Source organism: Peromyscus maniculatus, chromosome 20 (genome assembly GCF_049852395.1).
Source record: "Peromyscus maniculatus bairdii isolate BWxNUB_F1_BW_parent chromosome 20, HU_Pman_BW_mat_3.1, whole genome shotgun sequence".
Taxonomy (NCBI): domain Eukaryota; kingdom Metazoa; phylum Chordata; class Mammalia; order Rodentia; family Cricetidae; genus Peromyscus; species Peromyscus maniculatus.
This window is the reverse complement of record NC_134871.1, coordinates 63,143,781-63,166,588: the sequence shown is the minus strand read 5'-3', so window position 1 is coordinate 63,166,588 and position 22,808 is coordinate 63,143,781. Positions and strand designations below refer to the sequence as shown.

General features: G+C 46.2%; 1 long non-coding RNA gene across 1 annotated transcript; it reads right to left on the bottom strand.

The window, feature by feature from the left end:
• Positions 1-647: 647 nt before the first annotated feature.
• Positions 648-21,985, bottom strand: LOC143269809 (uncharacterized). The gene is made up of 8 exons (XR_013046562.1): positions 21,788-21,985; positions 15,169-15,322; positions 9,582-9,715; positions 9,344-9,479; positions 8,996-9,252; positions 3,648-4,869; positions 2,654-2,745; positions 648-995 (listed from the first exon to the last, which is right to left on the bottom strand). It is a non-coding gene; the product is annotated as an uncharacterized LOC143269809 (long non-coding RNA).
• Between the last annotated feature and the right edge of the window lie 823 nt (positions 21,986-22,808).

The following is a 22,808-nucleotide window of genomic DNA, read 5'->3' as shown; positions in this document are numbered from 1 at the left end:
AGTAGAGAAAGGGGAAAATATTAAAATCAAATTCCCCCACTCTGTGTCCTGAAGAAGCTTCATTTTTACTTGTTTCAGAGGCATTTAGCAAAAGAAAAAAAGAAAAAGAAAATGAAGTTTTTTTCTCTCTCAGACAAGTACAATTGTCTTGTGAATCTTTCGCATGTATTCTGACTTTGACAGATAATTAAACAGGAATAGGGAAAGAACTTACCCAAGTGACAAGCTACTTTTAAAATACCTGAAAATCATCTCTCATCTCAGAAGTGGCTTCCTCGGCTTCTCTCCTTGTTGACACAAGGCGGTAACTCAAGTTTCTGCCCAGTGCAGGGCTGTTAAGAGTCATGTTCTCAGACTTCCGAGCATGAAAAGAACATCAAGTTGCATTCCCTTTCCAACCCAGTGCAGCAGGCGCCTAATAAAGCCTCCTATAAAATGGAGAGCCAGGAAAGGCGGGAGTGACAACCATAAGAAGTAAGAGAAGGCCCAAGTGACCCGCCTTGCCGGCCAGCTATAATCCTCTATCAGCCCTGTGGAAGGTAGAATGTTTCATTTATCCTTAACTTTCTAGAGATGACAACCCAAATGTATTTAATATAAGTAGAAGGCATCTGGCAAGTTTTCTAGAGAAAAAGAAAACAGTTCAGTTTTGAAACGAGCTGGCATTATTTAATGGGAGCATTAGACGGAGAAAACGGATGCTCACTGGCCAAACTTCGATCTGCATTGTTGCTGTGTCGACCTGGATTCCACAGGGGATGTCATTTCTGACAATCATTGGCAGGAGGAAACAGCCAAGCAAGATGTGTAAATAACAAGTACTTACACCAACAGCTCCAAGAAGAGAGCTGGATCGCTTACTAGCCAGGATCTCACCCAGGAGCATCTCCACTGAGGCGCTCTGAGGCCAGCTGCGCATTCCAAATTGAGCCCACTCTCCAAGGAGTGGGGTGATTTCCAAGGCTCAGCAAATCTCAGAGGTAGGTCTTGAAAAGCTGGAGGAAGATTTAAAAAAAAAAAAATCAGACCATAAAACATAAAGCTTTATCTTATCTCAGGCACTATGCTACAAATTCAGTTTTCTCCTAGAAATGTCCAATAATTAAAGAGTCCGTCTATAATTAATCATCATACCCAAGTGGACTGTACATGGTCCTAATGCAAATGATGTCTCGAACATCCTTTTGTGCTTTGACAAGAGCCAAAGCTGTAGAAAAGAGGACACGTGACCTGCCTACTGCCACTGCCCTGGAGCTGGGCTCCACGGATCATGACGAATGTGCCCCAGTGACTGGGAGTGGCAATCAGTCTGCTCATATGTCCGCTTCAGTGCGACCTATTTGAGAGGGAGCACTGTGCATGACATCCGGTATCCTTCGATTTGCGCTTTACCTTATACTCTACTTTTGTTGTTGTTGTTGTCATTGTTGTCTTGTTTTGTTTTGTTTTTTCAAGACAGAGTTTCTCTGTGCAGTTTTGGTGCCTGTCCTGGACCTCGCTCTGTAGACCAGGCTGGCCTCAAACTCACAGAGTTCACCTGGCCAACAGCTCCCATCTTAAAGGACAAATAGGACTAAATGTCAAAAGTGTCTGGTGCCTGTCTGTCTGTTTTAACAATGTGTAGGTAGCCTAGTCTGCTTTTGAACTCCTTATGAGCCAAGGGTGACCTTGAATTTCTGATTTTCCTCCTCTGCCTCCTCTTGGCTGTTCTGGAACTCACTTTGTAGAGCATGCTGGCCTCGAACTCACTGAGATCTACCTGGCTCTGCCTCCCGAGTACTGGGATTAAAGGCGTGCGCCGCCACTGCCAGGCTACTTTATACTCTCTATTGATCACTCTAGCAGGTAGAAGGATAAACCACTGGTTTTCTGGTCAGCAACAAGTGTCTGAATCCCAAACATTGCTTTAGTGCTTTTATTTTCAATTTACTTTTAAATAAAAGGTGGTGAGGAGCGGGAAAAAAAACAAACAAACAAAAAAACAACTTACCCGGGCGGTGGTGGCGCACGCCTTTAATCCCAGCACTCGGGAGGCAGAATCAGGAGGATTTCTGTGAGTTCGAGGCCAGCCTGGGCTACAGAGAGAGTTCCAGGAAAGGCACAAAGCTACACAGAGAAACCCTGTCTCGAAAAAACAAAACATAACCAAAAAAAAAAAAAAAAAAAAAAAGGTGGTGAGGAGTATTTCTTCCGAGAAGTTAAACAAAATGAGCCTCTGTTCAATTATGTGTGACAAAGCACAAAAACTCTAAACTAATTCCAAATTACACCTCTGTCTTCCTTTTACCTGCGGCTGGGGACTTCAAGCAATGACTAAACAAAAGTGTATAATGGCATGAAAAATCATATAGAAAAGAAAAGAAACAAGAATTCAATGAGGGAGATTATTCCTGTATTTGGACCTAACTAGTCCATGCCCAATTCTGACCTTCTGGTTTATACAAAGATTCACTCAGAGCCAGTGGGAAGGGAGTTAGCAGAGCTCTTTCCTCAGAAAGTCTAAATCTAGCTGTTGATTGCATGTGTGATCAGGTCCCTGTAAACGCCACAGTATTATGATGAGGATTCTGTAAAATTGGGCATGTGGAAAAATACCATGCAAAATACAACATCTGAGGGAGGATGCTGAAGTTTAACTGAGGGCCCCATTCACCTGAGACGCCTGGGTCACACTGGCCAATGCCTCACCATCACGACATAGTCTGAGTGGGCTCAGCCTCTCGGCAAAGCATGGAGCTCTGTGAGCTGCAAAGTAGAGGAATGGGGACAATGAGCAAGGGGCCACGGCCAGTGTCCCAGGGTTGTCTTATAAAGCAAAAACAGATTTGTATCTACTATACATTTTAAGAAGTATTTTGTATATATTAACTTACAGATATTGGTACTATCATGGTCATTCCAGTTGAAAATGAAGAGAGGGAAAAAAGCTCCAGAGTACATGGTCAATTGATTCACTAGACCCAGAAATCGAACCCATGCTCTGAGGTTCAAAGCCCTGTTTCCTAACGCCCTTCATCCTCATACTGACGTGGAACCCCTCAAGGGCTCTGGGTCTGTGAAGACCTGACCACCAGTCCTAAGAGACCTGGGGTCTGAACACAGTGCACCTGAGGTTTGGGGATGGAGCTGGGGAGTGGAGGCAGGGAGAAGGGCATTGAAATATCAGTGCTGGTAACATAGCTGGACCAATCATAGAGCAGAAGAAGAAGAGGGCAGAGTCAGGCACGGGCATGAAGTCGGCAAATGCAGGGAAGACAGAGACTGATACACAAGACATTTCACCAGGACCAAGCGCTCACCCTGGGGCAACCCAGCCTGTGCTGTCAAAGGGAAGGTGGGCAAGAGGAACCATTACCACAGGACACCATGGAAATAGAAGAGACCCCCTTACTGAAACTGACAGAATCAAGTGTTCCCTTTAAGCCAGGCCTGGTGTGGCTCATGCCTACAATCCCAGCACATCTGGGCCCAAGGCAGGAGGAACTGAAGCTCAAGGCAAGACTCCCTCATGTTTCAAGCCTGGGGCTAGCCTTGGCTAGATGGGACCATCTCAAAAAAACAGAACAAGTGATTTTCTTTCTTGGGAAAACCGTGAGACTAATCTATGCCCATGCTGAAAGATAGATGTGCCACTCATGTCCGCCCACCTGCTGCTCTGCTGCCTCGAAGCCGCCTCCCAGGGCTGGAGTCTTTCCCTGGCGTCATCCAGATGTCCATTCAAGAGTCGCTCCTCAGTGGCACCACCACTGCTTCTACATTCTTATCTGTAGTAATATGTCAATCACTCTTACCACTCTAATTACACTCCTTAGCCTTGTGCTAGATAGTTTTGTGCCAACTTGACACAAGCTAAAGTCATTTAAGAGGCGAGAATGTCAACTGAGAAAGTATCTCCATAAGATTTGGCCACAGGGCATTTTCTTAATTAGTGATTGGTGGGAGAGGGTGCAGTCCAGAGTGGGTGGTGCCATCCCCTGGGCTGGTGGTCCTGGGTTCTATAAGAACGCAGGCTAAGCAAGCCATAATGAACAAGCCAGTAAGCATCACCCCTCCATGGGCTCTGCATCAGCTCCTGCCTCCATACTCCTGCTCTGCTTGAGCTCCTGTCCTCACTTCCCTTGGTGATGGACTGTTACCCGGAAGTATAAGTGAAATAAACCCTTTCCTTCCAGGTTGCTTTTGGTCTTGGTGTTTCATCACAGCCATAGAAACCCAAACTAACACAGGCTTCTATCCCTCGACTAGGTAGCTTCTCTGTGAGGAGGGCTTTATCTCTTACCGACTTACTCTTATAACCAGGCCAGCATACAGTGGATGCTCAGTAAACATTTGACTGACTACACAGTGTGTTCATGTTAGCGCCAATGCACACGCATTCCAGATAATAGAACCAGTGGGGAATTTAAGAGCCCAGTTCAGCGGCTCCAAAAACTGGTCCTTCCCCTCTAACTAGCAGAATGCAGACCTATCTCAAGAGTGAACTAAGCAGGAAAAACTCAGAGCAGCTCTGCCCAAACACCGGGAGTCCGTGGAGGTGCTTTCTAGGAAGGATTTAGAGAATTGTTTGGAGACCACATATCTAGACCAACCACTTCATTTTTCAATTGAGGAAATTGAAGGCCAAAGTGGTTACATAATTTCTCAGAACTCACTGTCCAAAAGTGCTTTCACATGAACCGCCGCTGCCGTCTAAATGAAGGCCGTGGTTACATGGTACCTGTCCGGTGTCCATCGAGGTGAAAAGCTCCTGCTCCTGGAGGGAAGAGGTGTGTTTGTGCCGCCCCACCTGCAGACTGCAAGCGAAAGGAGTTCCTTTCATGTTACAAATCAAATCTCTTGGTAAGGAATCCCACTTCTTACTGTTCTGTTCTAAAAAAATAAAATAAAATAAAACTTGGCACAGGGCAAGCTTCCTGCCTTCTCCAGCCGTGCCCACCCCAGGCTCTTGAATGTTAGTCTCATCTCTTCACTGAAGTTCGGTGCCTTACTCTCCCCCAGTCGCCCCTCCCCCTCCCCAGTTGTGCTCCACATGCTCCACATCTGTCCAAACGCCCTGCAGCCACACACTCCGAGTGCTCACACAGCTCAGAGTGTGTTCGTGGCACTCTCCCACACACACACACACCCCGCACGCCCCCCCCCACACACACAAAATCACCCAGGCCTCACTGCAGAAGGATTTTTCATGAACTCCTTGGCAATCCAAGACATTCACTTTTACCTCCTCCTCCTCCTCCTCCTCCTCTTTTCCTCCTCCTCTTCCTCTCCTCCTCTCTTCTTCCTCCCCTCCTCCTCCTCTCCTCTTCCCTCTCCTCCTCCCTTTTTCCTCCCCTGTCCTCCTTCTCCTCCTCTCCTCCTCATCCCTCTTTTCCCCCTCCTCCTCCTTCTCCTCCTCTCCTCCCCTCTTCCTCCTTTCCTCCCCTCCCCCTCCTCCTTCTTCCCTCCTCCTCCTCCCCTCCTCCTCCTCTCCTCCTTTTCTAAGCTGGACCTAACTCTTTTGTTACTTTGCTCCTTTCCCTGGTTCCTGCAGATGACAGAGGGAGTGGGATCATCAGTCACGAGGAAACAAGTGATGTGTGATTATGGAAAATTCTCCACATGAAACCTAGCCATCTGGCAAAACGTGTAATGAGGGAAAACCAACACAGGAAGGGAAAACCCCTGGGACCCATGCTCTTTTCAGGTAGAGAAAGAAGATGAGAACCAGGAGAGGATCTGTTTGAGCCCATGGCTGGTTAATGCAGAATACACATGAAATGGAAACAGTTGAGATGAGTGAAAGATTGTGTATCCAAGCTGTGTGCAGAACCTGTGACCAGGCCATGTGCAGAATCTGTGTCCAAGCCGTGTGCAGAGCCTGTGACCAGGCCATATGCAGAACCTATATCCAGGCCATGTGCAGAACCATGTGCAGAACACTGAGAGTTCAGATCCTGAGTGAAACAGCCTACAAGGGAAACTTGTAGGAGAAAGACTTTTTAATGGTATACATCAAGGATACAATTTGTACCTCTGTCTGATAACTAAATGCAACATTTAACTGCCTTGTTCTTCCTAAATAAAATTGCCACATGGAAGATGCTTAAGTTAGGAATAAGGCTACAGTTTGCTTGTGCAGGGCTTCCCTCACATGCATGCACAAAGTGCCACAAAAAAAAAAAAAACGTAAGTAAATCCTGGAATCATCTCCTGTTACATTTGTGTGTCCAAGAAGTATTCTCCTAATGCAACCTGGAATCCGACATGGAGTCAAAGGATGGAGATGCATTCATCACAGATTCCTTCTCATAAAAAGCTAGAGACTGACCACAGAGAAGATTCTCCCACTTCATTTCACTGAGACAGAATGTTGGCACAAGGCAGAGTAGGAATGTGCTTTATGGGAAGCAGACAGGGCTGACTCCCCCGACCCATCCCATACTTGGCTGGGACAAGCAGCGAGTTATTTTCTAATAACGAAAATACAAGAATATTTGTGTTTGAATAATAGTCGTATCTGAGTAAGTCACACCATGCATGGCATATAAATTATCTGTGTCAAAAGAGGAAAAGGGGACTGGTGATTCTCGAAGCAACCTTCAAAATCCTCATTTCTATCTTCAGTGTGCAAAACAATGGTGATATACACACTTCAAAACATCCTGAGCTGTATTTCAGAGATAAATGATCGCAGGCTCCCAGCAATGGCCTATGTCCTGGGAAAGGCTCTTTTCCCATGTTTCATCTGCCTGAGAGGACCAGGGTCTAAGTCCAAGTCTGACTCATCTCTTCAAAGCTATTCCTAGGGCACAGTGACAGCACCTGTGGTCACAGCACTCAAGAACTGGAAACTCAAGGTCACCCTCAGCTGCCCCGAAACTTCAAGGCTAGCCCCGGACTACAGGAGACCCTGTCTCAAAACACACACACCGAAGGGCCCTCGGCTTTTCTGTTGGTGGCCACCTCGTGCTCTTCACTATTCGTTAGTCTCAGTTTGGGATTCCGCTTCTCTCACACACCATAAACTCTGCAGAAGTAAAAAAAAAAAAGAAAGAAAAGAAAAGCTCCCGTTTCCCAGCGTGATGAACCGTTTGTGTACACCTCTCCCCCTTCCTCTGTACGCCTCCCCTGCCTCTCACGGCAACAGCTGGAGATACTGACTCAGGAAGTCCAGACTACCTAAGAGTCTCTCCATAAAAGCCGCTGATTTGAACAGGTCACGAAGAGGGGAAGAGGGATGACTTTATCCCAAAGCCCCAGCATGGGAACACAAGACCAGAATGGGAGCAGAGGGAGCTGAGGGTCCTTCCACACTCTTTACAACTCCCCTGCCTCATTCTTAGCATAGTTGTGGCTTTGTCTGTTCATAAGTATAAAATGGCTGCCCAGGGCTCCCAGATTCAAATATTAAGGTTTGTTTGTTCGGCTGTTTGTTTTAAGATACACAGAATCCTCCTCTAAACCCCAAGGAAAGAATTCTAATTGGCTCAGCTACACATCCCTCACATACAGGAAGCGTAGGGTCCTAGTCCCTTTGAGCTGCTGGGAGCCAACCATGATGAGGGAAGCATTCTGGATGATGAGTGAGTAGTGACCTACTGGGAAAACAGGAGAATAGTGACTACTCGGCGACTGAGCCAGAAAAATCCAAGTGGGAGTAGGTGTGACCACAAGCAAAAAAAAGCCAGCATCATGTTAGCTGAGAGAGAGAGAGAACAACATGGATGTTTAAAGGGGGACTACGGAGGTCGGGAAGAGGTCCGAAAAGAGAGGGAAGCTGAACAAGAGAAGAATAGTAATGGGATATATTTGATGTGAAAGCAGAGAGAGCATTGGTGTGGAGGGGGAGAGGAATGAGGAGGCCAGGATAGGAGATAAGAAAATAATTAAAGAACAATAAATCCTTTAATTTATTATAGTAATAAATAATAACAAAATGAAAAAGAGAAAGCATATTTATGAGAGACAAGGCTTGGATAATTGTAACTGCGGGCTCCGGGCCCGATAAGAAGAGCACACACCGGCTGAGTGGCCTTGGAAGCCGCACTTTCTGCCCGTTTGGGAAGATGACCCTACCGAGTTACAGCCCTGACGTCACGGCTCCTTACCCTCTGGAATAACTTCCCTTGCAAATTTTCTAGGAGGTTGGGTCGGGCAGTGGGAAGAGGAGCTGGCTGAGGAGGAGCCAGTGACCCTCCTCCTCCTCCTCCTCCTCCTCCTCCTCCTCCTCCTCCTCGGGGGTTGCAGGAGAAGCCTGTGTCATCAAGGGAGCCAGCGTCACCCGCAATCTGCTTCTTTGGCTGTTGTTCCTTCTTGCCTAAAGCAAGGAACGGTTTAAACCAGGCTCTCGGGGGAGACAGCTCCTCTCCTTAACATCTCCCAGACACAGAGTCCAGCGCCCTGGGTGTTGTAAAGTTCCTGTGTGTCTGTTATATATCACCACAGCCACCGTGTCTCCTAAATATAAACGGTATGTATGTAGAGAAAATGAAGTGTCCTTGCAGAAGGGAAGGATGCATGATGAACCGCTCAAAGCAGGAAGTCTGTATTAGCATGGCTGGGAGAGCGTCCTAGACTTGGGCCCAAAGGCCAGAGCTCAGATGTGAAACTGGAGGAGAACGCTGTTCTGAAGGATCAGAGGCCTTAGGGTGTCTCAAGGTACCAACATAAAGGCTCTGAGTGGGCGTTTAACATACATGAAACATAGTTCCATCCTAGCATATTCGTGCCTAAAATTAGAGCCCCTGAACAAAAAGTCAGCAGCTAGCAGCGGCGTTGAATTTAGCTCTGAACACGTTTGCCAGGTCTCCCACGTAAACCACAGCCCACTCCCGGGACTCTGGAACACTGATGTGTCACCTTCTTCCAATCTGTCCCAGAACACTCGTCCTCTATGAAAACAGGGCAATAGCAACACAACCTCCCCCGACACACACACACTTCGCCTCCGCCCACAGCCTTCAATTACAGGAGAGGAGAAAGAGGGATTGTGGGAACAGGACAAGCCTGAGCTCACTTAACGACGCATGCATGATGTGCATGATGTTGCTGACTTCAACACCCAAGCCGAGGTCTACAAACGGCATAGCTAGGTCACTCAGTAATGCAAAACACACACTCGGTGTGCAAACTCCCTGTGGAGGGAGACGAGCTTCGTGAGTTGACTGGAATTCCTGCCAAAGAATTTTCCAAAGACGAAAAGACCATTTATCTCCAAAGGGCGTGTCTTCGAGCTTTTAGCTTCTGTCATCTCCATCCTCCTTGGTGGTGTCCCTGTTCACAAAATTTAAGAGTGCTCTTTCAGAACCATCGTTCCTTCTTTCCGTTAGTCTTTCATTCATTTATCAATACTTTGGAGACTCACTTAGGTCCCCATCACTGTACTAGAGGTGAGAGATACAATAACTGCTAAAATCTGCAACTCCACGTTTCGTATACTGGTACAGCTTATGACTGTATCATATACCTCTCGGTGAATCCATTATGCTGTTGTTTTTAATCTAAAAAAAAATCACTGTGTTTCAGTAAAAACAAGAAAATTGGCAGTTACCTGGACAATTTCATTCACATTGATAATATTTACAGCATGAATAAAAGCATACCTTGGTGAGAGTCTGATAATTGATGCCACTTACATATGTCGTGAATGATCAAATTTGTTTACTCAAGAAAAGTCCAACCAGCTCACAGCCTCGGCACTAAGCCACTGGATGAGCACATCCCTTCCTTGTGGAACCTGCAGTGTGGTGGGAAAGACAGACAGTAATAAGTCCGTAGCATGTGAGTTTAAAAGATGTTGAAGGTTCTGATGCACCCGGAGGGAAAGGCTGACAGTACTGCCTGGGAGAGGGGTGCTGAGGTGGAGGTCAATGTGAGACTCTAAAGCTCAGATCCTCCCCTGAGTCTCTGCATGGAGGGATTGAATAACGACAGCGCGGCAGAGTCAGGTGGATCTCTGTGAGTTGGAGGCCAGCTTGGTCTACAGAGCAAGATTCAGGACAGGCACCAAAACAACACAAAGAAACCCTGTCTTGAAAAACCAGAGAGAGAGAGAGAGAGAGAGAGAGAGAGAGAGGAAATGTTCATTATATTATAGTAAGTGGAAAGCAAATTTCACTTCTCCAGTACAAATCATTTTGTGAAAATCCAGAGCACAATTTTTTTGTGTGCTTTTTAAGTTTTTCTTCAAGATTCTCATACTAAGGGCCCAGGAGAGGGTTCACCACAGGCAAAGTGCTTGCTGAACAAGCCTGACCACCCAAGTTCAACCCCAGGAACCCAAGTAAAAAGTTGAATGTGGGGGTCTGCATCTGTAATTCCAGCACCCCTGGGGTGAAACAGGCAATGGAGCCATAATTAGTCATCAGCTTCTGGGCCAGCTAGCCTAGCTTAGGCTTCACAGAAACAAGGGAGACGCTGCCTTAAATCGGAAGGCAAGAACCGACTCCTGAGAGCTGCCCACATGCGCATGCCCACACACTAAAGTAAAAACATTCCCATTCTTAGGGGTTGGGAAGAAGAGTCAGCAGCTCTTCCAGGGGATTGGAGTTCGGTTCTCCACATCTGGAGATTCATAAGTGCCTGTAACTCTAGGCTTCTGGCCTCTATGACTACCTACAGTCATGAGTATACATCCCTCCATCCACACACATATAAGTAAATAAACAACTTTTCTTAATTTCCATTGGAATGGATGTTATCAGTACACTACTCCTTTTAGAGTGGCCTTTTCTCTGTGTTTATCTATTTAGATTTTTTTTTCTTGTGAAATGATACTTCTATAACAAAGCTCTCAGCCACACACTGCAGTCATATCGACCACTTTTTGCTCTTGCCTGGCCACTAAGGATCCACCCCCATGCCTATGTCCAGCTCCCCATGTAGGACCTTAGTTACAACTCAAAGAAGTCACAAATGGGAGACCAAACATGTGCTTCCCTGAAGCCTGGAGAGCCCTTGACTCCTTGCTCCCCCAAGCCAAGAAGATGCCTCTCTACTCACTCAACAAGGGGAAAGAAAGAATGAGACGCTTAAGTTTAATGGCTGCCCTGTCACCATGAGGAAATTGGAGCCCATTTCATGTGAATGTAACTGGAAAGCTCATCAGTGTCCTGTGCGACTCTAGCCACAAACAGCCCTAGAGCACACTGACCTAGGAAAGATGTAACAGCGTTAAGTGCCTCTCCATCACACCAAAGATACTTCACGCTATAGAAACCTTGCCTGCCGGTGGAAAGAGAAGACCCGGTGAGGCTAATTTGCTCGCAGGTGATTAACTATTTGACTGGAAGAAGAGTGGGTCAGGGAGCTGGGCCACTATGCACTAGAGATCAATTCTGCATAGAGCCAGTCTCTGGCACAGAATCCCTCCCGCCTGTCTTTTCTACCTTGTGTCTGCCACCCCACGGTCAGCAAGAACACACAGGCAGATGAGCAAGAAGGCAGTCTTGCTGTGCCTCTGAGGAAGCACAATGAGGTCACACACATGTAGGGGCGTGTAGAAAAGCAAGAGTGCATTGGAGGACCTGTCCCTTACACTTAACAAAGCTGAACTTGGATGCTCCCCAGAGGGCAGCAGTTGGGAGAACCAGGAATCGCAGGACCTTGTCAGGGTTTGTCTCTGCCATTGCAACTGCTGATTCCAGAATACTCCTTAAGAGATGTCTTAAAGTGGAAGACTCCAAGGAAGCCGGGGTCTCTTTAACCTCCATCATTGACGAGCCTTGATTTTATTTTATTTTATTTTATTTATTTTATTTTGTAGAAATAAGCATGTATGGTATATTGCTTGTAATCTAAGAAACAAAAGCTTGCCTGAGCTAGCCACAGAGTGAACCATAAAGGTCAAGCAGTGATGGCACATGCCTTTAATCCTAGGGCTTAGGAGGCAGAGGCAGAGATCTGTCTGGATCTCTGTGAGTCCAAGGCTATGCTGGGCTACATGAGATTAATCCAGGCTAAAAAGAGAAACAGCCAGGCAGTGGTAGCACACACCTTTAACTCCAGCACTTGGGACCACATATCTTTAATCCCAGCACTAGGAAGGTTGAGACAGGAAGTGATACGGCTGGGCAGAGAAAGGAGTATAAGGCAGGAGGAGACAGGAACTCGGGTCTTCTCAGGCTCTTGCAGGCTGAGGAGTTGGTGAGTTAAGAGGTGGCTAACTCTGATCTTTCAACTTTCACCCCAATATCTGGATCTGGGTTTTTATTATAAGAGCATTTAGGATTCGTGCAACAAGCATGTACCTCATTAACTGGATGGACCCAAAGACTATTAAAAACGCAAGTAGAAGCCAAGGATTCAGGGTTAGAGCTCACAAAGTTCAGGTTCAATCTCTAACACCAGAAGAAAAGGAAGGAAGGGAGGGAGGGAAGGATAGAGGAAGGGAGGAGGGAAGGAGGGAAGGAGGGAGGGAGGGAGGGAGGGAAGGAGGGAGGGAAGGAGGGAGGGAGGAAGGAAGGAAGGAAGGAAGGAAGGAAGGAAGGAAGGAAGGAAGGAAGGAAGGAAGGAAGGACAGGAGGGAGGGAGGGAAGGAGACAGGAAGGAAGGAAGGAAGGAAGGAAGGAAGGAAGGGAGGGAGGGAGGGAGGGAGGGAGGGAGGGAGGGAGGGAGGGAGGGAGGGAGGGAGGGAGGGACCAACCTACTAAATTGAATGTCTCTCTTCACTCCGAGCTTTATGGGGGTTCTTGGTCTGCTGCCCTCCCTGAAGAGCAGACTGGTTTTCAGTTTAATTGTTCAACATTGCTTTTCAGTTTCATTAAATGAAAATTTTAATTTGTCGGGCAATTATTGATCCAATGTCAGTTTTTCATCTCGCAGGCAATGATTTATGGCCAGATTGCATGCTGTACATTGATCTCAGCCTCTTAGCACCTCTCTTAGATTGTCTTTCTGCTAGGTTGAGACTCACAGCCGGAGGGATGCACTGTCTGCATCCTGCCCCAGCATCACTTTTAACAATATCTATGGAAGTCAACCATGACCTCCTTTTGCTTTCAACTTGTACCTGGACCATTTGGTACCAGCCTCAAGTCTAAGGTGACAAGTTTGACCAAGAAAACAGAAGGATCCTTCCTGTACAATTATATGGCAAGTTACATCTCCTGGGAGTGTCTTCTAGAAGCAGTTGGACCTGTTGACCAATTGCTAGCTACAACAACATACATGGTCATTTTGGAAAGCTCAGCTCCATCCCCTGCCAGACACACTTGACATGTACAAGGGTAACACTATAGGAAGCCCTAAGTGAGTGAAGTGCGGATTAAATGTGTTTTGTTGGACATGGGCATGACTGTGTCAGGGACTCTAGCTTCAGACCCATGGAGGAGTACCAAAGCCTTCCCCAAGGGTGCGTGCGGCTCAGAGAAATAGCAAAGCTTTGTGCAGGCCTCTGAGTGTCAAGGCTGATCGTGTGCAGAAGATGTCCACCACAGCTTCCCTCATCCAGATATTTACAGCCTGGAGACTGCTCCTGCACAGAGGCTGCTCCTGCCAAGACAAGCTGAACAGGTCTCCTTGATCCAGCTGTATGCCATAAACCCTGCCTCTTTATCTACATGTGATAACCCCCTTCTTGTTCAACTGTATGCAATAGCTCCACCTCTCTGTGTTCAAATCCATAAATAAACATGCGGAGCTCCTGGGTGCTGCAGTTTCTCCATCAGAGAGCCCAGTTCATCTGATCTCAGCTTTTCCTTTTGTCTCTGTGTGTTTGTCTCTTCTCCATTCCCTCGCTACCCCAGTGAGGTCGGTCCCTGGAGCCATGTAAGGCATGGCACAACACTAACAAATTGATCTAAATGCTTCCCCATTCGGTAACACGTGGCCTCATTCTGAGGCCAAATAAATGATCTTGGAAGACAAATCAGATGGCAGACTTACTCAAAATCGAACGTGATTAAAAAGTTAAGATTCCTATTGAGCAACAAAGTAAATGAGGATTTGGGTGGTTTCTTCTTGAAAAATACTTTAGACTAAAGTCTGTGCGAGCTCTCTCTCCTCTCTCTCTCTCTCTCTCTCTCTCTCTCTCTCTCTCTCTCTCCCTCCCTCCCCTTAAGGTGAGAGTGAATTTGGGGTTACTAAGTGTTTCTTTAAATTCTTAGATAGATGAAGCACTCAGAAATAATAACATCCTCTACACCATATGCAGATACTTCTGAGTCTACTGTCCGTTCTTTTAACAGCCTCTGTGTGGATATCACTTTGACAAACGTCTTGGGAACTTAAGAGTGTTAAGTTTAAAGTCTTTTGTGACATACCTTACTCATTGAAAGCTCGGAACGTGTCATTTTCCTTGCCTTATCTTGCTCACTAGAAAGTGTGGTTCTAAGGGGGAAAAACTGAGGGGCCAGGAACAGAAGGGAGATTTTTTTTTTTCATGGTACTACATATTTCACCAGTAGAAGGCTGAAATTTACACATGATGGCAATTCAGAAGACTGATTCTGTCACAATCCCTTCCCAGTTTGGAGTGAGAATTACTGGGTTATTCATTTTGCCTTGTTTACTATTATAATCTTCTTACCACATACTGCCTTGTATTCTCTTTGGAATTAGTCTAGACACAAACGTCCAAATATATGCACATACAAAACACACACTGTTGAGGAATATTTGTGTACACTGTAAAGATATTTCTCTGCCTAAGGTGCCTTCTGATTGGTTTAATAAAGAGCTGAACGACCAGTAGCTAGGCAGGAGAGGACAGGTGGGACTTCCAGGGACAGAGAGGAAGAGGAGGAGGAATCTAGGAGCACATGGATTTTGCCAGAGACTCTGAAGAAGTCGGGTGTACCGTCCGGATCAGAGGTAACCGAGCCACATGGTAGAATGTAGATTAAAAGAAACAGATTAATTTAAGTTCAAAAGTTTAAGGCCAAGATAGGTTAATTCAAGCTAAGGCCAAGCTTTCATAATTAATATTAAGTCTCCATGTCGTCACTGGGGAGCTGGTGGTCCCACAAAAGATAGTCTGACAAGAAAGTTTGCTATAACATACTACCCTCCACCAACATACAGAGAGAGAGAGAGAGAGAGAGAGAGAGAGAGAGAGAGAGAGGAGGAGAGAGAGAGAGAGAGAGAGAGAGAGAGAGAGAGAGAGAGAGAGAGAGAGAGAGAGAGAGAGAGAGAGAGAGTCAAATATCCAATTGTGCTGAAAAATCCTTGGGAAATTCCCATTGTCCTCACCTCACATGATCTGTTCATAGGGCGCCTGGGCCCAGACCCCAAGTCTCCGTCATTTTCAGTCTTTTGCCCTTTTTGTTCACTCTCAAGAGGCTTGAAAGTCAGCCAGCGGTGTGTTTAGACTCTAAAAGCACAATCACGTACTGTTTGTACAACCCTAAAAACCGTAAACCAAAAAGCATTGTCAAGAGCTAATTTTCATCTTTATAGGCAAATGAGATGACTGGTACTGTTTCCCGTCAGAACCGGGTTACCCTGAGGAAATACTCATTTGTGTAGTTTGTGAAGGCTCTGCCAGGGCCTTCCTCATCACCATCATGGAAGGTACCCAGCATCTTGAGATTTCTACCTTCCTTCTTCTCTCCCACACTAAACTACTTCTGGGTTCCTAGACATGCCTCATACTGTCTTCTCCATCTCAGCTCTCTTCCACTGAACCCCCTCCTTCAAACAGACTATATACCTCCCCAAAATCCTTAGTCCACCCTTTCTTTGCTGTCCCATTAATAATGCGGAGATGTCTCTCATTTCAAGGAGAAAGTTTATATTTATTTCTCTAGTAAAACTATGAGCTCACCCATTAGTTAGAAGGAGATGACAGGAAAATCCTAGCATTTCAGAAGTGGAGGAAGAGATTCAGGGCTTCAAGATCACATAGAGAGTTCAAGATTAACCCAGGATTCATAGGATTCGGTCTCAAAATGAAATAAACACACACACACACACACACACACACACACACACACACACACACTGTATAAGAACATAATTTAGCAGGTGAGATTATACACTGAATAAAAACAGCACCAACAATTCGGTGTTTATTGAAATCAGGTTATCTGCAGGTGTAAGACAGAGCTGTGAGAGGTCTACAAAGTCTAAGAAAGGACCCGCATCCTTCAAGAGCCAAGAGGATAATGAGACCGCTAAAGCACCATGGAAGACACATTGAACAGTATGGACATAGGTGCATAGTGCAGGGGAGGGGTCAAGATGATAACAAACGTAGACACCACAGAGAGGAATGCAAACAAACTCACTCTGAATAAGAAGAGAACAGACCACTGACTGTAACACCACCTGTTTCCCATCCATAGCATGCTCATAAATCAGTGAAGGAAAAAAAAAAAAAAACCTGTGGTTTTCTGCTAGATGTTCTAATTTAATTAAATGTGTTTAGTTAAATTAATCCTGCCTTTAATTTAAAAACGTGAGAAGAAAATACAGCTATTAACCCCGAAGACTCTAAAAAAAATAATGATAATAAGATCACTTTGCCAGGGTTGGGGATTTAGCTCAGTGGTTGCCCTGGGTTCAGTCCTCAGCTCCAGAAAAAAAATAAAATAAAATAAAAAGAGATCACTTTGCCAAGTGCCAGTCACTTAGTTGATGGGCAGTTGCCCTGTGAGAAACTCAATCACTTATAACTGCTTCAACAACTTTGCTGCACTAGAAAACACCCCCTGACAACCACACCTCCTCCATGGTCAGGCTAAAATAGCATCAATGGCTTCCCGTCCTGGTTGTGACAAGAACTTCATTTTCTCTGGCTGTATTTTGAAAAGCACCCCTTTTCCTTTTCCTCCCCACACTTGTCACCCCCACACCTCTCCTGGACCTTGCAGAGTGAATTCATGATCAAAGGCATAGGCATACTACTCTATCCCCACCTCAGGTTTGCCCACCAATTTTCTCCCATTGGACCAGATAGGAAGGAGCCCAGAGCTGTAACTGATAACGGACAGATTCCACTTTCTGATGAAACATGATTTCATGCAACCTGCAAAGGCAGAAGACGCAGTGGCAGGCAGAAGTCTGGTCTGCCATTTCACCGACCCAGGACATTCACTTAAGGAGGGTGTATTCCTCTGAGTCACTTTTAGCATCTTTGTGGACTTTCTTTTACTTCCTCATACTGAGTTATTTTGCTTTTAGCCCAAATAGGACTTTTTAGCAAGAAAAGAGTGAGTTTGAACTCAAAAGTTCAAGGACTGTGTGAGCTGTGTGGCACACTGATTTCCTCCATTTTTCTGTAAGGTTCCTCAAACTTCATTATTCTGCCACATAAAAAGTTAAATTAAAAGAGAAATTCGCTGTCAGAGAACTAATTCTAAAAATTAAATATTACTCTTTGGTTATTGTTTCAATCTCCATTCGCCTTTTAACCTAATAGAGGTAGTAAACTAATTTCCTCTGGGCACTCTGTTCAATCACATCGTGAGTGACACATCACTTTGCTAATGCTTCAGGACAGTCACACAAGGTCACATGTCTAGCAACCTAACATAAAAGGGTAATTTCCAGGCCATCAAGGCCTCTCACCTATGAGGAAACCACATCCTGCCTGGATGGGGCTGGTGTGGGAGCCGGTTCCCAGGAGTTGGGGAGAAAGCATGGTCGCGGGCATCTCTCAATCCCTTGCTACCATTTCACAGCCTTGTCTGAAGTTGGTTTGTGAAAGCCAGAACGCGGAGCCGCAGCCAATCATCCCTCTAGTTAAAGCTCAGGAAAAAGGCAGCAAAAAGCTAGCAGTTGGACCTTTTTTTTCTACTCACAGCCCATAACCACACTATGGAGCATTGTAATAATTTTTTTTCTTACACTTTGAGATTTAGGGCCCCACAAGTCCTGGGCTCAGGTGGAAGCTGGGGGTGGAAGTAGGTCTATCCAGACCCAGAAGTCTAGGGACCTCCGCCCTGCATTACACAACAGCACTCTAGAAGGGAAAGCTGTGGCAGACACCACAAGTTTCACTGGGAGATATTTGTGGAATGCCATGTGCTATCTCTAGACGATCTACAAGCCTGAGGCCAAAGGGAGCAGAAGCAGCGAGAGTCTGAAGCAGGAGTTGGTGCAGTTTGTTTTTGTTGTTTTGTTTTCTTTTTTCTTTTTTTTCTCTAGAAGGGCAAATACACACAGAGCACCTAAGATCTAGCCTTTTTTCTGGGGTGGGGAAGAGATTTTTATCTCCCTTCCTTCCTTCAGTGAGTTCACTCCACATTCCAGAGTTCCTTTTAGGAGAGAGAGAGAGAGAGAGAGAGAGAGAGAGAGAGAGAGAGAGAGAGAGAGAGAGAGAGAGAAGACAAGACACCTTTAGACCAGGGTTGTTTCCAGAAAGGGCAATTGAAGCCATCACGTCACCCTCTTAAGCTTTTAGCGTGTGCCAAAGCAAGCTACTACGCCGTGGGTGTCCACATTGGACGAAGAAGATACCAAGTACAACAGAGAGGATTGTAGTAGCTGTGCACATAAGGGGACATTCATTTTCCCCTCTCTTACTTTCGCAGATTCACAGACACGTGAAACTGATAGTGTCGAGTCTGGGGTGTAAATAAGGAAACCAGAATCAGGAAACAAAAATAAACAAATTGGGTGTAGTGGCGCATGCCTTTAATCCCAACCCTCAGACGTTGAAGCAGGTGGATCAGGCTAGCCTGATCTACATTCTGAATTCCAGGACAGCCTGGGCTTGTCTCAAAACAACAACCAAAAATAATAATGAACAGAACACCTATCATTTCTCCAGTCTCAGCGTCTCCATTTGGGTGGTAAAAAGCTAGAATTTGGGGCTTAGGGAAGTGGTCGGTCAAGCGCTTGCCATACAAGCATGCACATTATAGGCCACCGAGAGGTGGGTGTTTAAGCAAAGGTTTTAAAGACAAAAAAGAACTTGACCATAAAGAAGGTTGTGATCAATGGATAACTTTCTAGGTACCGTCAAAGCACAGAGGTCTCAAATAGCTTGATGCTTTTGAAGAACTGTGAATAGTTTGGTACAATTAGTGCAAACACAGGTGAGGACAGATAGGAAATCCACCTCATGCAAACACGGGTGCCTTCTCTCTGCTCCGAGGATAGTGTGTGTTATTTATTAAGCGGCACAATGTTATTCATTAAGCGGTGCTGTTTACCATGCAAGAAAAGCCACAAGGTACAACAAAACCCACTGCAAGAGTTTATTTAGGGAAAGGAACAGAAGGGGTGTGCCTAGGCCTCTGGGGAATGACCATGCGAGAAGATGGAGGAGGAATACATGGAACCCGCTTCCATAGGTTTTCCTCCCACATGCGCATATGGACTTATGTGGCTTATGTCACACATACGCATAGATTATGTGATCACACTGCATGCAAACTACGTGATCACACAGCACATAGATTACTAGGACGTAAGAAGGCCCTGGGATGACTAAGCATCTTGCCGGCACAAGTGCAGTCATGTAGCTGGGGGGGGGGGGGGGGGGCGCAGGGTGGCTAGGAATTCTAACAGTGTACTTTGTCCCAAAAGGCATAGGACATCCACCTTGGACTGTTAACACCGGATCATGCCTCCCAAGCTAGCTCTTCCCTACCAGCTCAAGATCATGTGTCAGGCTGAGTCTGCAGGTCATGGAATGTTGGAGATTTGGGGTCAGGAGGCACAGGGAACAAAAACCAAATAAAAGGTGAGAACCAATCCAACCTGGATGTGAGGTCAGGGTTGTCAACACTCCTGGATTCTTGCTTAACTCCTTGGTTCTTTTGTCTGAACTGTGAACTCTTCATCTTGAGTAAACCAAGAGCATTCACAACATGAGTCCTTGGGTACCACATTTGGTGACTGGTGCTGCCCCAATGAAACCTCCCAGGTGGGCTAGCCTAAACAACCGAAATGCATTGCCTCACAGTTGAAGAATAAAGTGCAAGATCAAGTTAGAGGTACAGTTGGTTCCTCCTAAGAGCTGTCCCTCACCCAACTGGCTTTGCTGCAATCTGTTATGTCCCTTGCCTTGAAAAATGTTGCCAGTCTCCAGCCTCACGTTTGTGGCCTCCCTCCTGGATACACGTCTGACTCCAAAATTCCTTTTCCTATGATCAGCCATATCAAACGTGGTATAGGGGATGAAGGCAAGAGAATTAGGAGTTCAAGGTCTTCCTGAGATACACAGCAAGTTCAAGGAAAGCTTGGGCTACATAAGACTCTAGTCTCAGAAAAACAAATGAACACAAGAAAACCTCAACTGTATAGGTTTAGGGCTCAATCTAGTAGCCTTGATTTTAGTTTCCCTTGATTATAACTGCAAAAGAGCCTGTCTCCAAACAAGGGTGCACTCTGAAGCAACAGAGATAATGAGTTCAAGTATGAAATTTGTACCTACAGCTCAATACACGAGGGTTATAGCTTTTATAATGGTATCATTGCCTTTAAATGATTCTGGGTTGATTTACATATAAAAGGTGTGATGTCCTGTTTATGTGACAAGACAAAGAAGCAAGAGCCCCATTAGTAAGAGACCCGGAATAACCCAGGAGTTCACAATGGAGGCTACTTTTGACCCATCAAACTATATTTTAAGATACATTTTATTATTTCCTTATGTGTATATCTATGTCTCTGTGAGTGAATACTTTGTGTGCATGGGTGTCCTTGGAGGCCAGAAGACGGCAGACGGCAGGACTGAGGCAGGAGTAAGGAAGGTGCTGAGGAAAAAAAAAGCGACATAGAAATGTCATCCACTTTTGACTAATTGAAAGTTTTCTTCAGCCTAGGAACCCAATAGTTCTCTGATTGGGATATCATCCTCTTTACGGAGGAGGAATTGAGGACCAGCCTTGCTCATGACATCCCTTTAGGGTCCATTTGGCAGATGATGGGGCTGGAGATGTGAAACCAGTCTATTCTCAATCTCAGACCATCACTTGAACTGCCTGAGTAATTTCTTGAGCATCATGGTTGAAAACCAAGCAAATTGCTACAAAGATGTTTCTAGTACATTGCCCAAAGAGGTAGCCTCTTGAGAGAATAGTGGATAATCTGTTTGCACCACAAATAATAGGCGCTCAGTTTTAACAAAAGCTCCTGTGACGTCACAACTGTAGGTCCTTGACTACGATACCCACGTCACACTATAACATACTATACCTACACTTTCTTCATTTGGTAGGTCCAAGTGCAGGCGGCACAAATATTCTTTCACAAGTCCCTCCCACCCAGCTCTGCCGCAGAAGAGGACCTTCCCATGAGACAACACTGTGGGGAATAACAATCACTGTCCTCCAAGCCCTCCTCCCCTACATCACTTAATTTTTAATTTTTGAAAACCCACTTTACTTCTGAAGCTTTACGGAGAGAAAACAGACAGGCGTCGAAGACGTTAATAAAGACAGTAGACTCGCCCTTTAAAGGACTAATTTTCACTCTGTCTGGAAACGGAATGAGTCATTTTTGCCAGTTTTCTTCGGCAGGAAGGTTAGTTAACAGCTCCATGCTCACAGCTTAGTAGAAGTGTTGGTGTACCTGACAAGACACAACTTAAAAGGCCGTGGCCAATGAAAGGCTGAGGAGCAAGAAGGCTTAGGTCATTCTTGCTCAGAGCCTCCTCCTTGCACACCTCCCTAACAAATGGGAGGATTTCAAGGGCAACAGCCTTGCCTCCCCTGCCGTCAGGGGCATCCAGGGTGTCAACAGAGTGAGAAGTTCCGAACTCCAGGAATAGCCGAGGCAAACAGTCCCTAGCTCTGGAGCTTTCTCTCCTTCCTTTGCCGTTAGCAATCAGTTCTCCCCATCTTCCTAGTCATTGATTGGTTCCATTTTTACCGAGGCTCCCCTTTGCTTTACCACCAAAGAAATGGAACATGCTTACTACCGAAGAAAGTCCTAAAATGGGCAGCTTTGGGTTTTCTCAAAAGGGATACAAATTCATCAACATCACCTCCCTACTCCTAACACACAAAACCTTCTCTTCCTGCAAGATGCTCCTTACAGCTTCTTGGAAGGTTTAGAAGCCACGGAGAGGTCCACAAAGGTCCTGCTTTGCAGGGACATCTGTCAGGTTGGCATTACCAGCTGCTGTGGGGTCTGCCCTCTGAGGCCTGAGGTCATAGTGCCCACCACGTGACTCCACAGATCCGGAAGCAGAGAAGGTAAGGGGCGCTGAGGTTTAAGGGGACGCAAATGTCAGGGTAGAACTTTCAAACAGGCTGAGTCCCTGTTGAACGTGGGCGACTGAGCCTGACAGCCCAGCCCTGGGAACCGGGCAGAGTGAAAACACGGAGAATGGCTTGGTCAATGAAAAATTATCTTTATGATGGAATGAAGGCGTTGGAGCTCGCATCTAGTGCGCCGGGCTAACTCGGACCTGGCCCCAGAAACCGCGGTTCCCCGAGGGTCCTCGGCTGCAGCCCTCGGGTTTTTTTGTGTTTTTTTTTTTCCCTTGAGACCCTCAGTTTGGGCTTCGTGCTCTGAAATCTCTCACCTCCTTGGCTGCGGAGCAGACTAAGGCCAGCCTGGGGGATTACACGAGATAGGATCGAGTCCAGGTGGGTTTGCCAGGGGCGAGAGCGCCGGAAGGAATCAAGAGTTTAATTAACTAGTGCCCACTATACACGCCCCAAAGGAAAGGGACCCTAATAGGGACCCCGTCAAACTGTTTGATCAGAGGAAATTGGGTTTGCCTTTTCCTCCCCTTCACCCTTCCTATCTCGCAATCAATCCATCTGGATTATTGGCTGAACCACGGCCACAGCATTAAAAAGGGCATCGCATCGGGGGGCGGGCCGGGGCGGGCCGGGGCGGAGACTCGCGGGCCTGCCGACCGCAACCCGGCGGGTGCTGCCTGGCGGGAGGGATCGCGGCCCCGCACTGTGCGCGTGGGCGCGCCAGAG